Source organism: Bos mutus, chromosome 2 (assembly GCF_027580195.1).
Source record: "Bos mutus isolate GX-2022 chromosome 2, NWIPB_WYAK_1.1, whole genome shotgun sequence".
NCBI classification, from domain to species: Eukaryota; Metazoa; Chordata; class Mammalia; order Artiodactyla; family Bovidae; genus Bos; species Bos mutus.
Window position 1 is genome coordinate 59,607,101 of NC_091618.1, and position 16,502 is coordinate 59,623,602.

General features: G+C 39.5%; 1 protein-coding gene across 1 annotated transcript in view; it reads right to left on the bottom strand.

Annotated features, from left to right (window-relative positions):
* CNTNAP5 (contactin associated protein family member 5) overlaps positions 1 to 16,502 on the bottom strand; it is a 1,036,258-nt gene that overhangs the window by 708,193 nt on the left and 311,563 nt on the right. The window lies entirely within an intron of this gene.

The following is a 16,502-nucleotide window of genomic DNA, read 5'->3' on the forward strand; positions in this document are numbered from 1 at the left end:
GATTATAATTTTCTTAATTTATTATCTATACTTTCTAAATAAAATATATATCCATGATAACTTATGTAATGAAATATTAATTAAAACTTTCCAAAATTTGTAGTAGCAATATTAAGTATTTATGTTTTGCTAGTCACTAAAGAAAGCATAACAAAACTTGCATAAATATGTATGACTATATATGTAAAAATACTTATAGAATTAAAAAAAAGGAAAATGCCAAAATGATAACAGTAGTTTTAAATGATAGTATATGGCAGTGATAGAATTATGGGTCTCAGCCCTATTTTCTGTTTGCCAATTTTTCAATAATGAATACATACACACACAGATATGTATGTGAATTTTATCCTGTTAACAAAAGACAATTGCAAAACATAAACACAAGAGTCAATATTGAACCAATTTGCATCTAAATATTTAGATAGTTGCCTCTCCCTTCCATGGAGCACTCACTGTGTGACTGCCATTGTGCCAAGTTCTTTACACACATTATTTCATTTCCTATCCACAACAGCTCTGAAGGATGCATAGTTCAAGAATAGAGAAACGGAGGCTTAGGGAGGTCCAGGGACTTACCTACCAATGCCTGTAGCAAGTAAGAAGTGGAAACAGAGGGTGGACCTATTCTGCAAACTTGCTGTTCAGGATCCTGTAATAACCACAGGTTCCTCTGATTGCCTTGCAATCAACAAAGATCAGAAAATGCCTGTTGAGTGAACTTCAGACATGACAGTTCCCATTTTACACAATTAGAAACTGAGATAAAGACCAAGTGACCTACTGGAGATGACCATGGTATTGGGTGAGATCATTAGGTCCTAAACAAAGGTGAAGTCCTTTGAGTAATGGACATTGAATTGGAGTTCCCCAAATCATGTTTCAAATAGTCCTGGAGCCTGCCTGACAGTTAAAAATCACTCTTCTAAAATTTATGTTGCCTTGTGGGGTCTAATTTCAAAGATCCATGTATAGAGTAGCTGCGAACAATGGATCTTTTATAACAGCCTTGCAGTCAAGATGTGGGCTGAATTGATTTCTCTTTTGGCAGATGAAGGTGGAAAATAATTGTAGCAATAACTTATATAGTGATTTTCAAACTCAACATACTGGGAAAAGCACATTAAGTAGCTCAATACTATTTGAATATGGCATTCTATTAGCTACTGAGTTGCAGGAAGAGCGGCAAAAGTGGAAGGCATGTTGGATTTGACTTAATGAATAGGTTATCCTCAGATATGTGATTGTGAAGCCGATCAGTGACCCACCAGGTTAACAGTCTGCTTCTTGCAGTAGTTTCAAGGCACAGTTAACAGTTTTTTAAATCAGTCTCCAAAGATTTATAGATGTCCTCCAAAAGCCCATCAGATATTTTAAAATATGAATTTAAAATACTGCTTATCTTCTTTGTAGAAGTTGAAAACAATAAATATAAATTATAAAATAACAATTACTCATAATCCTACCACCAGAAAATATATGTGATATGTATGTAAGAAGGAAAAAAAGTGAAAGGATAAGTCTTTCAGTCATGTCCAACTCTGTGCAACCCTATGGACTGTAACCTGCCAGGCTCCTTTGTCCATGGAATTCTCCAGGGAAGAATACTTAAGTGGGTAGCCATTGCTTTTTCAGGGGAATCTTCCCGACCCAGGAATCAAACCTGTGTCTCCCACATTGCAGGCAGATTCTTTACCATTTGAGCCACTAGGGAAGCCCATGATAAATATGTATGTAATACATCTAGAAACTTCAAGGAATATATCTCCAAAGGCACATTACTCGGTAAAGATGGAGAGTGACAGGAGAAAGGGGCGATTGAGGATGAGATGGTTGGATGATGTCACTGACTCAATGGCATGAGTTTGAGCAAAATTTAGGAGATAGTGAAGAACAGGGAAGAATGGCTTGCTGCCAGTCCACAGGGTCAGGAAGAGACAGACATGACTTAGCAACTAAACAACAATGTAAAAGAACATACATACTTTACATGTTTTGGAGAAGGAAATGACAACTTACTCCAGTATTCTTGCCTGAAAAATCCCATGGACAGAGGAACCTTGTGGGCTGCAGACCATGGAGTTGCAAAGAGTTGGACACAACTTAGCGACTAAAAATGCACTAACACAGTTAATGCTTTTATGTTGCTGCTGCTGCTAAGTTGCTTCAGTTGTGTCCGACTCTGTGCAACGCCATAGACTGCAGCCCACCAAGCTCCTCTGTCTCTGGGATTCTTCAGGCAAGAATACTGGAGTGGGTTGCCATTTCCTTCTCCAATGCATGTATGCATATGAAGTCACTTCAGTCATGTCCAACTCTGTGCAACCCCATGGACAGCAGCCCACCAGGCTCCCCTGTCCATGGAGTTCTCCAGGCAAGAGTACTGGAGTGGGTTGCCATTTATACTGTGTGTAATATCATCCTGGACCACAGGAGGCAGTGTTGAAATATGCAAAGAATCTGGTATTATCTGGATCAGAATCCAGCTTTGGTTCCTCATTAGTCCGATCTCTCTGGCCCTCAGTTTCTGCATCTGTCAAATGGTGATGATACATCTACCACACAAGACTACAGTAAAGTTTGAAATTTAAAGGAATTAATATGCATTGAGTACCTGGTCCTCTTGGCCCACTGTCTAGCTACATTGTAGACATTCATAATGATAATCACTAAAAAATATGTGGATTTTTTTTTCTTTTTATATCTTCCAAAACCAAACCAATTTGCTGATGCTTCAAGTTCTAAGCTCTTGTTTTGATACTATGGTGACTGATAACAACTTTGTATATACAACCCATACTTTTTTTATACTCTTTAAACATCCTCCTGTAAATCATCATACACTTAATCCATGAAAGGCCAATTTTATACCTATTATCACTTGTGCTTAAGATAATTGAAAACTCCAAATACCTTAATTCCTCTGGTTTGTCACCAAGTTCATTTTTAAAAAATTTAGGAAAGCAATTCAGTGGTCCCTAGCAAAAATGTAGAGAATCTTAAATTAATGAAATGGTTTTTAAGATATGCAAAAGGAGAAAAAAAAAAGTTTCACACGAGAATTCTTTGAAGACTGAAACACACAGTGCAACACAATAGGTAAATGTCAATATTAACTTCTGTTTTGAGATGACCACAGTGTTCTTGGATCACTAGCCACCAAATCACCCTGATCACATATTGCAGGTTCTGGAAGTGACTATTATTAATGGCAAATCAGCAAACTGAATTGTAAAATCAAAATCTTACGGTTAGGTAGAGGAGCCTAAAATCCATCTTTATTTAACCCCTTATCCAGTGTGAAATTTTCTTCTACTGAGTCCGTGGCTAATAGTCATTTATTTATTTATTCATTCATCCATCCAAGGAATATTGTTTGAACACCTTCTGTCTTCTAGGCTCTGTTCTGGTCTTGACAACACACTACCAAATTAACAAGAACTTCTGTGGCCCTAGAATTTACATCCAGTGCAGGAAAAATAGGCAGGATTTATAAAGATATAAATAAATAATTTCAGAGAGTGATAAGATATGAGTAAGGAAATAAAGCTGGAAGAAGAGTCAGAGAATATCTGGGGGAGAGGGAGTTTAGGGAGATATTTCAATTAGAAATACCAGGAATCCATGAGTTTTATTTTTTACTATTGCCTGGAGCACCCTGAAGAACTCTGACTCTAGAGCAAAGTATTCATAAGGCTATATAGGTCTTCCAATAAAATGAAAGATTCCACAGGGAATTCAACATTGCGTATTCTTTGGAAGGACTGATGCTGAAGCTGAAGCTACAATACTTTGGCCACCTGATGTGAAGAGTAGCCCCATTGGAAAAGACCCTGATTCTGCAAAAGATTGTGTGCAAAAGGAGAAGGGAGTGGCAGAGTATGAGATAGTTTGATAGTATCACCAAATTAATGGACATGAATTTGAGCAAACTCAGGGAGGTAGCGGAGGATAGAGGAACCTGGCATGCTGCAGTCCATGGGCCTGTGAAGAGGTGGACACAACTTAGTGACTGAACAACAACAACAAGAGGAATAGCAAAACAACAAAACATTTTAATAAAAAAGAAAAAAAATATTTTATAAGAAAGGACACAGTCTCTATGTGGGCAGGGCTTATGTCTGACTGGTTCAATTTCTAGGGCTGAGGATAATTCCCAGTATACAGAATTGTCAATAAAAACTTGTTGGCTAATCGATTGGCTTGATTTAGAGTGAGACTATAATTGATGAACTGAACATGGAAAGCTAATGGGGAATGCCTCCAGAAAGTTGTCCTAATCTGGTACTTATAAAGGGAAAGGGAAAGTTGCTTAGCCATGTCCAGCTCTTTGCAACCCCATGGACTATACAGTCCATGGAATTCTCCAGGACAGAATACTGGAGTGGGTAGCTGTTCCATTCTCCAGGGGATCTTCTCAAACCAGGGACTGAACCCAGGTCTCCTGCATTGCAGGTAGATTCTTTACCAGTTGAGCCATCAGGGAAGCCCAGAAATGCTAGAGTGGGTAGTCTATCCTTTTTCCAACAGATCTTCCCCACACAGGAATCAAACTGGGGTCTCCTGGGTTGCAGGAGGATTCTTTACCAAGTGAGCTATCAAATATTTTAGCAATTTGAATTTAGTACTAAATTTTCTAGTCTTTAGACCTTACTGTAACCATAGGTTCCCCCATTTTTTAGTATTCTGATATTCACTATAAATTTCAAAAATTTATATCTGTGACTATCAAAGCAGCACAGATATAGCTTCCCCTTGAGTTTTTGCTTGAAGAGTTAACAACTACACACAAATTAGTGTTACTATACTTGTGAAAATAAATCAGACCCTATTAGTCAAATACATTGGAATCAAACCTCAAAAACTGAATGGAGCAATTCCCAGGTTCCTAAGCCATAATTAGTTCCTTGTAAACTGGGGCAAATCAAAAGGTATACCACAAGGACCAGGACACTTGAATCTGTAGATAACATTGCTGTTCCTCTTAGATGTAGCTGAAATACACCCAATATCATAGAGTCGATTGTCTTTGTTTGTTTGTTTGTTTAAATGTACACACAGTCTGATTCATGCTTCACTAAAATCACAATGAATCAGTGAGGCAATCACCACCACTATAAACTGAGAAGATGATACTGAAAACCATAGGTATCATAGGGCTTAAAAGAATGTACCTTTAAGCTTCCAGCCCTAATAGGTTCCAAATCATCTGTTATCCCTAATTTATGCTTTTTAGCCTGTAGCATCCTAGCCTAAGATCTTGTACTCCAGGCTGTTTACAGGCTATTTGCTGTCAGAGATTAAAATCATGAGCCCATTTCCTCATCCAAAAAAAAAAGGGAATATGATTACATTTGTCATAGAATATGCAAATTCTAACATGCTTAGTATAGTGTCTAGAACATGTAAACATCCAGTTATAGTTGATATTGTTGACTGCCTATTTCCTATCAAGATAATCCAGTTGACCTCTTTGTAGGGGAAGAATCAGACTCTGGTTGCTTTTCTAGTGAGTATGTTATGCATGATGGATGCACTATCCATCCCTCAGGGCTAGTCATAAACATCTGGGGGATGGCCAGCCTGGGGACTGTGGCTAGGGGTACAGAAAAGATAACTGATTCCTGTGGGCATTAAACGCAGGCAATGAAATTGTGACCTGGACTTCATTACATACCACCCTCTATTCTACTCAGCTAACAGGATGTTTTAGTGGAAACCAGAGCTTTCACATAATCTACTGAATCTGACACCAACTGAGACCACATTGCAAACCCAAGGGAGGAGAATTTATCCCAGAAGGAACACTCCTGGAGAAGAGAAAGCCAGGCCAGCTAGGAGGAGAAACAATGCAAGTTCTTAAGCATTGAAGTTTATGGACCAAGAAGATGTAATACATATATACAATGGAATATTATTCCTTAAAGAGAATTGAATAATGCCATTTGCTGCATCATGGATGAACCTAGAGATTATCACACTGAGTAAAATAAAGTAAGTCAGGTAGACAAAGTGAAATATCAGATGCTATCACTTATAGGTAGAATCTAAAGAAAAACAACACAGATGAACTTATTTACAAAGCATAAACAGACTCACAGACTTAGAGAAAAAAGTTATGGTTCCTGGAGCCAGGGAGGCGGGGGAAGAGATAGAGAGTTTGGGATTGACATGTACACACTCCTATAGTTAAAATGGATAACAAGGGCTTTCCTGGTGCCTTAGTGGAAAAGAATTTGCCTGCCAATGCAGGAGACACAGGTTAGATCCCTAATCTTGGAAGAACCCATATCAGTTCAGTTCAGTTCAGTCACTCAGTTATGTCCGACTCTTTGTGACCCCATGAATTGCAGCACGCCAGACCTACCTGTCCATCACCAACTCCCGGAGTTCACTCAAACTCATGTCTATTGAGTTGGTGATGCCATCCAGCCATCTCATGCTCTGTCCTCCCCTTCTCCTCTTAACACCCAATCCCTCCCAGCACCAGAGTATTTTCCAATGAGTCAACTCTTCGCATGAGGTGGCCAAAGTATTGGAGTTTCAGCTTTAGCATCAGTCCTTCCAAAGAACACCCAAGACTGATCTCCTTTAGAATGGACTGGTTGGATCTCCTTGCAGTCCAAGCGACTCTCAAGAGTCTTCTCCAACACCACAGTTCAAAAGCATCAATTCTTTGGCACTCAGCTTTCTTCACAGTCCAACTCTCACATCCATACATGACCACTGGAAAAACCATAGCCTTGACTATGAGAGGGTAACAGGCAGGAAGGCCAGGGGTCTCCAAATAGAGGAAATAGCCTGCAAGTGTCAGACATTTTTATCTCTCTTAAGCGGCAGGAGGAAACAAACTAGCAATATTTTCCTTCTCTATACAAATTTAAAGGGAGGTTTCTCTTAAAATATTGTGTTGCCATAATGACACCCGGTTTCGCCTGAAGTTAGCTATTCTCGAGCCTAGAGATAACCAATGCCTTTTTCTTATGGAAATGTTTGTCTTAAGCTATGCTAATGTACTATGCCTTTACCCCAAACTCTGTCTCCAAGTCGGTTCCGCCTCTTGGCCCAGAACCTACTTGACAAACCAGTATGGATATTGTTCCCCTAATCTATGTAAATGAAACTATTTGTATGGTGGTCTGCCCTTCTTCAAGATTTAAGTTAATCATTTTATGGCCCAAGATAAACCATTTGGTGCCGAGATTATCCCAAAATGCATCTTATGGGTGAGGGGCCTGGTGCCATTCTGAATTTTAAGACATTCCTTTCTTTCATTAACAGAATGCTAGTGACTATATAACATCCAGCTAAAGACTAGCAGGGGGGTACTCTTTCTGCCCCCTTCTGATGCCTATGTCAGAAGCTTTCTCTATCTCCTTTATACTTCAATAAAACTTTATTACACAAAAGCTCTGAGCGATCAAGCCTCGTCTCTGGCCCCGGATTGAATTCTTCTCCTCCGGGGGCCAAGAATCCTGGTGTATTCGCGTGATTCAACAACAACCTTTCAACTAGATGAACCTTTGTTGGCAAAGTAATGTCTGCTTTTTAATATGCTATGTAGGTTGGTCATAACTTTCCTTCCAAGGAGTAAGCGTCTTTTAATTTCATGGCTGCAGTCACCATCTGCAGTGATTTTGGAGCCAAAAAAATAAAGTCTGACACTGTTTCCACTGTTTCCCCATCTATTTCCCATGAAGTGATGGGACCAGATGCCATGATCTTCGTTTTCTGAATGTTGAGCTTTAAGCCAACTTTTTCACTCTCCTCTTTCACTTTCATCAAGAGGCTTTTTAGTTCCTCTTCACTTTCTGCCATAAGGGTGGTGTCATCTGCATATCTGAAGTTACTGATATTTCTCCCAGTAATCTTGATTCCAGCTTGTGCTTCTTCCAGCCCAGCGTTTCTCATGATGTACTCTGCAAATAAGTTAAATAAGCAGGGTGACAACATACAGCCTTGACGTACTCCTTTTCCTATTTGGAACCAGTCTGTTGTTCCATGTCCAGTTCTAACTGTTGCTTCCTGAACTGCATATAGGTTTCTCAGGAAGCAGGTCAGGTGGTCTGGTATTCCCATCTCTTTCAGAATTTTCCACAATTTATTGTGATCCACACAGTCAAAGGCTTTGGCATAGTCAATAAAGCAGAAATAGATGTTTTTCTGGAACTCTTTTGCTTTTTCCATGATCCAGCAGATGTTGGCAATTTGGTCTCTGGTTCCTCTGCCTTTTCTAAAGCCAGCTTGAACATCTGGAAGTTCACGGTTTATGTATTGCTGAAGCCTGGCTTGGAGAATTTTGAGCATTACTTTACTAGCATGTAAGATGAGTGCAATTGTGTGGTAGTTTGAGCATTCTTTGGCATTGCATTTCTTTGAGACTGGAATGAAAACTGACCTTTTCCAGTCCTGTGGCCACTGCTGAGTTTTCCAAATTTGCTGGCATCTTGAGTGCAGCACTTCGACATCATCATCTTTCAGCATTTGAAATAACTCAAGTGGAGTTCCATCACCTCCATGAGCTTTGTTTGCAGTGATGCTTTTTAAGGCCCTCTTGACTTCACATTTGAAGATGTCTGGCTCTAGGTGAGTGATCACACCATTGTGATTATCTTGGTCATGAAGATCTTTTTTGTACAGTTCTGTGTATTCTTGCCACTGCTTCTTAATCTCTTTTGCTTCTGTTAGGTCCATGCCTTTTCTGTCCTTTATCGAGCCCATCTTTGCATGACATGTTCCCTTGGTATCTCTAATTTTCTTGAAGAGATCTCTAGTCTTTCCCATTCTGTTGTTTTCCTCTATTTCTTTGCATTGATCGCTGAGGAAGGCTTTTTTCTCTCTCCTTGCTATTCTTTGGAACTCTGCATTCACATGCTTATATCTTTCCTTTTCTCCTTTGCTTTTCACTTCTCTTCTTTTCACAGCTATTTGTAAGGCCTCCCCAGACAGCCATTTTGCTTTTTTGCGTTTCTTTTCCATGGGGATGGTCTTGATCCCTGTCTCCTGTACAATGTCACGAACCTCCATTCATAGTTCATCAGGCACTGTATCTATCAGATCTAGTCCCTTAAATCTATTTCTCACTTCCACTGTATAATCATAAGGGATTTGATTTAGGTCATATCTGAATGGTCTAGTGGTTTTCCATACTTTCTTCAATTTCAGTCTGAATTTGGCAATAAGGAGTTCATGATCTGAGCCACAGTCAGCTCCCGGTCTTGTTTTTGCTGACCCCATATACTCCAGAGCAAATAAGCCCATGTGCCACAACTATTATGCCTGTGCTCTAGAGCCCAGAAGCTACAACTACTATAGCTTGTATGCCCTAGAACCCATGTCCACAACAAGAGAAGCCACTGTAATTAGAAACCCACACACCACAGCTAGAAAGTAGCCCCCAGTCGCCACAACTAGAGAAAAACCTTGAGCAACTATGAAGACCCAGCACAGCCAAAACAGATAAATATTATTTAAAAAATGGATAACCAACATCAACAAAAATTGATAACCAACAAAGATTCACTATATAGCACAGGGAACTGTGTTCAATGTTCTGTAACAATCTAAATGGGAAAGGAATTTGAAAAAGAATAGATACACATATATGCATAACTGAATCAGCTTGCTGTATACTTGAAACTAACACAAACTTGTAATCAACTATTCTGCAATATAAAATAAAAAAGTAAAAATCAAAGAGTTTATGGACCAGTAATGTTGGTGTCACTGAGGGCTTTTTGCAAATGTAGAAACTTAGGCTTAATCCCAGTTCTTTAGAAACAAGATCGTCCTTAACAAATCCCCAGGGTATTCATATGCATGCTGTGTGCTAACTTTGCTGCACATTTAAATTGCCAGAAAACTTTTTTAAAAATTGAATGTCTGGGCTCACCCCAGACCAGTTAAGGCAGAATGTCTGGAATTAGAACCTGGATATCTGTAATTATTGCCAGTCCCTAAGTGATCTAGGGTCCCAGAATTTGACTGCTCTGAAATATAATTGTGAGCATGAATGCCTGCTTCCAAGATAGAGTATGTGTTGGGCAGAATTAGTAGGCCACCTTTGAGAAAGTGTGAGTCAGTGCTTAAGGGATGATAGAGTCACACAGCACCACCAGGGGAAATGCAATCAAGAGCTGGAGCCAGGTAGGTTTGAGATGAATCTCAGAAACACCAATTAGTAGCTGGATGGTCTCAGGGGAATTATTTACTCTCTCTAGGTTTGGGTTTTCTCATTGGTACAATGAAGATAAGAGTATCAAGCCTAGAGTATGCAATCAAAATAAAAGACAATGTATTTAAAGCACCTGCTAGCTGGTGGGAGATCAATACATAAAAAATATTGACTACATAAAAATTTAGATAGTAGAAGCATTTAGATATTAATATCTGACAGAAGCATTTAGATATTAACAATCAATGAAGAGAAGGCTACCTGTGATCTTATAAACAGAAACTAGCCATGGTCCCTGAGGAAAAATTACACATCCACATCATTGAATGTATATTTACACTTCAACCTCTAACCTGCTTTAGAATAGAGCTGCCTATTTGTGTCTTCTAATTTCTTGAGAACATAGGCTGTTCCTGATTCTGTGTTAGGGATGAGGGCTGAAAGGGCAAGGTAAGCCTAGTTCTTGTCCTCAAAATGTGTACGGTTGAGCAGAGAAACCAGAGAATTCAAAGCAATTTCAAAAGCAGAGCAAAATTTAAAATATTTAACAAGTTTTTCCTACCAGTGTTCTGGTATCATAGTATGAAATGGACTTGAGATGGGTCACAGATATTCCAGCTGTGCCCTTTAAATGATGGACCCAGATACCCAAATTCTGTAACTCCCCCCAAGCCTTCTCCCCTGGTAACCATAAGTTCATTCTCTAAGTCTGAATTTGTTTCTGTTTTGCAAATAAGTTCACTTGTATTATTTTTAGATTCTGCACACAAGCACTATCATATGATGTTTGTTTTTTCTCTCTCTGACTTCACTTAGAGTGAATAGAGGTCAAGTACAGATACTAAGACTAGCCTGCAGGAACATCCTTTTTCTATTCTTGGTGGATGAGGCAAGGCTTCCTAGGAAAAAGTAATATTGCCAAGATTGAATCAGTTTCCTGTTGTCTTCTGAATTTATTTCAGTTAGCAGGATGAAAAATTTACATCTGAAATGCTTGACTGAAGCTTGCATCTCTCCTAGCTTACAAGAGCCCAGGATTCACAGAGTCCTCACCTGGGTCCCAAAGGCACATCTACCAGAATTCTCTGCAGCTGTGACACTAGCATGGGTACCCTGGCAGATCCTAAAAGCAGACTGTTCACCTCTATGCACCAGAACTCTTGCTTGGAAAATCTCATGGGCGGAGCAGCCTAGTAGACTGCAGTCCATGGGGTCTCGAAGAGTCGGACACGACTGAGCGACTTCACTTTCACTTTTCACTTTCATGAATTGGAGAAGGAAATGGCAACCCACTCCAGTATTCTTGCCTGGAGAATCCCAGGGAGGGGGGAGCCTGGTGGGCTGCTGTCTATGGGGTCGCACAGATTCGGACATGACTGAAGCAACTTAGCAGCAGCAGCAGCAGCAGCATGCACCAGAACTGGTGACACTTGCAACCTCTTTCAATCACTCAAGAACCTCACACTCCCAGACTCCATTATGGTAGATCCCAAGGTACACTTCCACATGCTAACAAGCACTGACTGCTTGTCAGAAGTGTTCAAGGAAAATGTTGTCCAGTGAATGCTAGAGCAAGCAAACAGGTGGCAGCCGAAGTCTACTTCCCGTCCAGTGCCAGGCCAATCTAAGACTCTGGTGGGACTGACTCCTTTAGCTCACTGAAGGAACAACAACAGCAACAAACAATGCTCCTGCCTGAATCAATCAAATCCTGGGAAGATGGCAGGGAGGACAGTTAAGCCTCCATCCTGAGAAGGTTTTTATGGTGTATAGGAAACAGGTTAGAGAGAAGGTAGTCTGGACATCTAATTGGAGACCCAGGCTTGAGCCCTAGCTATGCAAACATCTGCCTGGGAAAGTTATTTAACATCCTCTAAGCTTCTATTTATTCATCTGTAAAAGACTAAGATGGTAATAAGACATTGTCTATCTTAATAGAAAGTGTATTGACTCTAGAGAATCACTTTTAGGTCTGCATCTCAGGCTTTCCATTTATTACCGATGTCACTTTAGGAAAATGGTTCTTTGGGAGCAGCAGCTTTCTCACCTGTGAAATTGGAAAACATTATTTTTGCAAGGTTGTAAAATTTCACTTGATCAATATCTGTATGTGCCAATCATGGGCTAGGCATCTCTGTGTGCCCTTGGGATGTTTCTACTGAATCAAAGAACAAAACAGAGTACAACAAAACACAACAAACAAAAAAAACAGTGCTTATCCCTAAGAAACTTATGATTTGGTAGGAGACACATTTCAATCACACACTGGATAAATAGAAAATTTCAACTGTGATAAATTGAGGAGATGTACTTGATGCTATGAATATATATACCAGAAAGACTTGGAATAGTCGGAATGCTTGCATGGCATAAGCTGTTTATCAGAGACAGTTCCAATGACGAATAAAGGGAGAATAACTCAGAGATGATGTCATCACTACTAAACCTCAGAATGAACTATTATTTCCATTTTAGAACTAAGTATACTGAGGCTGGGGCTTCCCAGGTGACAAAGATTCTGCCTACCAATGAAGGAGAAATAAGTAATGTGGATTTGATCCCTGGGGAAGATCTTCTGGAGGTAGGCATAGCAACCTACTCCAGTATTCTTGCCTGGAAAATCCCATGGACAGAAGAGCCTGATGGGCTACAATCCATAGGGTCGCAGAGTCAGGCTCCACTGAAACAGCTGAGCATGCACACACAGATACTGAGGCTCATAGTGGCTAAATGTTAGTTCAAATTGCTCAGCTAGATTGCTTTGGAAAAGCTGGATTCAAACTCAGTTCTATCTGATTTCAAAGTGATATCCTCTGTCCTTTTAAGGGTCCATACTTGTTAGAATCTGCTTATGCAGTTCATTTAAGCTTTGAAAGCTCTTTGTCTTGAAAGTTGGAAAACCAAGCTGCCATCAGTCTTTGCATCTCAAACATGGTAGATTACTGACTCGCCCTAAGAAGGGAGAAAGAGTAAGGACAGAGCTTCTGAATGAGACCTAAGGTGTAACCCGCCTACAGATGAATACCGCTGGGGTTCCTGGGAATAATTACATATTCCTGTGTGTAAGAGCTTGTCTTAGTTACTAAAGGTGCCAGCTGTTCACCCTGAGACTGGGGAAGTACAGTTGTAAAAGATGCTTTTTGTTTTCTTGCTTGAAAGGTTCCATCTAGCCTCCATACCTGGTCAGTAAGAGCCCTGCAGTGGATGCATGAAACTACCACAGAAGAAGGAAGGCCAAAGCTCATTTCTCCTCAGTTCAGTTCAGTTCAGTCACTCAGTTATGTCCGACTATTTGTGACCCCATGAATCATAGCACGCCATGCCTCCCTGTCCATCACCAACTCCCAGAGTTGACTCAAACTCATGTCCATCCAGTCAGTGATGCCATCCAGCCATCTCATCCGCTGTCATCCCCTTCTCCTCCTGCCCCCAATCCCTCCCAGCATCAGGGTCTTTTCCAATGAGTCAACTCTTCGCATGAGGTGGCCAAAGTATTGGAGTTTCAGCTTTAGCATAAGTCCCTCCAATGAACACCCAGACTGATCTCCTTTAGGATGGACTTGTTGGATCTCCTTGCAGTCCAAGGGATTCTCAAGAGTCTTCTCCAACACCACATTTCAAAGCATCAATTCTTTGGCGCTCAGCTTTCTTTATAGTCCAACTCTCACATACATACATGACCACTGGAAAAACCAGAGCCTTAACTAGACGGACCTTTGTTGGCAAAGTAATATCTCTGCTTTTGAATATGCTATCTAGGTTGGTCATAACTTTCTTTCCAAGGAGTAAATGTCTTTTAATTTCATGGCTGCAATCACCATCTGCAGTGATTTTGGAGCCCCCCAAAATAAAGTCTGCCACTGTTTCCACTGTTTCCCCATCTATTTCCCATGAAGTGATGGGACCAGATGCCATGATCTTTGTTTTCTGAATGTTGAGCTTTAAGCCAACTTTTTCACTCTCCTCTTTCACTTTCATCCAAAGGCTTTTCAGTTCCTCTTCACTTTCTGCCATAAGGGTGGTATCATCTGCATATCTGAGGTGATTGATATTTCTTCCAACAATCTTGATTCCAGCTTGTGCTTCTTCCAGCCCAGCATTTCTCATGAGGTACTCTGCATAGACGTTAAATAAGCAGGGTGACAATATACAGCCTTGACGTACTTCTTTTCCTATTTGGAACCAGTCTGTTGTTCCATTTCATTTCTCCTATTCTGATCTAATTGATCCCAGGAGAATGCACCTTTGCCAAGTTTGCTCAATTAGCTGGTTTTTCCTTGGGGTTGATTTACAGAATGACAGCAGTTTTATGTTCATGGAAGTCTTTTAAACACTTCCCAATGTAAAAAAACAAAACAAAACAATTATCTCTTTTTGAACCAAAAGTATTCATCTTAAACTTTCTATGGTAAAGTGTTTTTCACCAGTCTTTATTTTCTGCTTTGAGTGCACTAAGATATTTAACAAAATAATGTTAAAATATTTTTTTGGCAAAGCATATTTTACTCCAGGAATCATCACTTACTCCAGAGATATATGAGGATTTGGAAAATAAATATAAGCATTGGATTATTATCATTTAATTTACATAAAGTTTAAAGGACATATTTCTTTCCATAGATGATTTCCTTTTAATCTTCAAAACAGTGTTGGCTAACTGGCTAGGAGAAGGGATTGTGGGAAAAAATATCTATTCTTTTATGCTCTTTCTCCTTTTTATCTGTTCTCGGAAAATATACTATCTTCACCTGACTTGAAATCTCCTTGAGGGTCTGTATATTATGCTGCTTTATAGCCCCATAATCTTTGCCACATTTCTGAAACATTACAAGTGCTCAATAAATACATTTTAGTGATTAATTAAATATATTTTATTTCTATCATTAGGAGAAAATTGCTGGCTTAAAAGCTGATGTCAGGATTTCCTTGTTCTAGAATAGTAACAGAAGAAAGAGAGCTTGCTCCTCTGTTTGGGAAGACAGCTCAATGAATACAGTGGTTATAAGAACGTACAGACAAAGGCAGTTAAATGGAGAGTTTAACAGCAAAAGGAATTGACTTTCTCTGGGTGAAGCAATTATTTGGCTGTAGAGGGATGTTTTTGTGTGTTGCTTTTGGAATTATTTAATAACAGTAGGAAAAAAATTTTTTTTCTGGGATCTGGGACTATGTGGAAAGATGGAATAAGAGAAGGAACTTGATTTGAAGATTTGATGTTTCCAGGGATGGGGATTTATGAAGGGAGAGGCCAGTAAGATACACAGAGCTGGAGAAGAGCAGATGAATGTAGGGAGACTGAAGTTCAATCTTCCACTGTGGTGTGGTTTCCTTTTAATACCATGATCACTCTATATTTTCACCAAATTTTTGGCAAAAGTCCATTCTGTCCAACAGACTTGTTCAAGTGATATTGTAGAAAAAGTGTAGTAAGCAGTGATCAGAGAAGTTGGCTGAGATATTTAAGAGAGGGAGATATTTGTATAACTGAATCACTTTGCATCTGAAACTGAAGCAACAATGTTATTCAACTCTACTCCAATATAGAATAAAAATTGAAAAATAAAAGAGAGTGGGATTAGAAAGGTGTTAAGAGTGGATCTTAAATGTTTTTATCAAAAAATGAAATGTATTATGTGATATGATGGAAGTGTTAGCTAACATTACGATAGTCATCTTTTTGCAATATATAATTGTTTCAAGCCAACACCTGTACCTTAAAATTACACAGCTTTCTATGTCAATTACATCTCAATAAAGCTGGAGAAAAGAAGTTTAAAAATAAAATGGGAGATTAAGAATATCAGTCAGGTCTTGAAAGCCATCAGTAAAAATTCTCTATTATGGGTTGGGACACTAAGCTTTCTACAAGCAAACACTAGGTAGAGGTTTAAGCTATATGTTTAGGAATTAGATAAAAGATGATGCTCAAAGCCTTAAAGTCATAGGACAAAAGTTAAACACATATCATTTTCTAGTGACATAGAAGGTCATAAGCATGTGCAGGAAATGGAAAGGGGAGTGATAAGGAGGTGGTCAGAGAGAATGCTAGGAGTCCCTGAATCCATCAGGTTTCATGAGAAAGTGAGGAACCACACAAACTCATTTAATACAATGGTTGCGACTCCCCCTCCACTCAAGTTCATTGTCCCTACAATATCCCCAACCAAGTGAGAATAGGTTCTGTATAATTTGTGAGTAGAACTGTTTTAATAATGAATCCATAAATATCATCCCTTAGTTCAGTTCCAGTGAGGTTATATTTGGGCCCCTTGGGCATCTCACTTCAATTATTAGAAGCTCAGTGTCCTCAACAAGAAATGGATGTCAA